We start from the raw sequence: 1,074 nt of genomic DNA, 5'->3' as shown, positions 1-1,074 counted from the left end.
CAATAAAACTAATGGAAAACTCATAATTTAATGAATATTATATCATATTTAAATATTACATAAGTTTTAAAATTATAAAAAAAGATAAAAATAATGGATTACAAAAACATTAAATGTATACTTCAATTTAAAATTAATTTTGAATAAAATTAACTTATATATTATTTTATTTTAGGAATGAGGACCTCTCCTTCTCCTTTTAAATTACTAAATAAAATAGAAGTATATAAATCTTAGTACCATATTATTGTATATATGGTTAATTGTTATTATTATTTTATTATTTTTTTTTTTTTTATTAAGAATATAATAGCTTTGACAGCAGAGGTCATTAGTCTGAAAAGGTTTACATTGGTAGGTTAAAAGAAATTAAGTAGCTTAAAAATATTAATACATTCTTATATACATAGTAGATATGAAAGGGGAGGAGAAAAAAATAAAAAAAAAATAATTATAATAATAAATAAATAAATAAAACAGTAGTATATGCAGATTCTTTATAATAAGTTGGATAGTTTGGTGGCATTAAAAAAGTTGAAGGTAGCATCAGTGTTGGTTTCCTCGAGTGCTTCTTCGTTGTTGGAGGGGTAGTTTAAGATGCTTCGTTCGTTGTGGTACCTGGCACAGCTGAGTGTGAGATGTTCAATTGTCAGTGGTATGTCACATTGATGGCAGGTTGGATGTTCCTCATGGTTGAAAAGGAAAGAATGGGTGAGATGTGTATGGCCAATTCTAACTCTGGTTGTGACAATATCTGCTTTACGGGCTGTGTTTATGGGAAATTGCCATTTCTGTATGGTTTTTTTTTATATTTTTTATTTGTTATCGGAGGTGCGTTCCCATTGCGATTGCCACTGTTGGTTTGAGATTAGGTTGATTATTCTTGATAGGTAGCGAATTTATAACAGTTGATTCAGCGGATGATATAGCTTGGTTTGCTAATAGGTCGACTTCTTCGTTGCGTTTGACACCAGTATGTGACGGGACTCACATGAATTCTATAGTATTTTTTGAGTTAGCTATAATGTTGATTATTTGTTGGGAGATTTCATTTGGACGGATTTGAAGATAGTA

This window comes from Acyrthosiphon pisum, unplaced genomic scaffold, assembly GCF_005508785.2.
Source record: "Acyrthosiphon pisum isolate AL4f unplaced genomic scaffold, pea_aphid_22Mar2018_4r6ur Scaffold_20704;HRSCAF=21886, whole genome shotgun sequence".
Classification (NCBI taxonomy): domain Eukaryota; kingdom Metazoa; phylum Arthropoda; class Insecta; order Hemiptera; family Aphididae; genus Acyrthosiphon; species Acyrthosiphon pisum.
The sequence above is the reverse complement of the archived record's forward strand: the minus strand, read 5'-3'. Positions refer to the sequence as shown.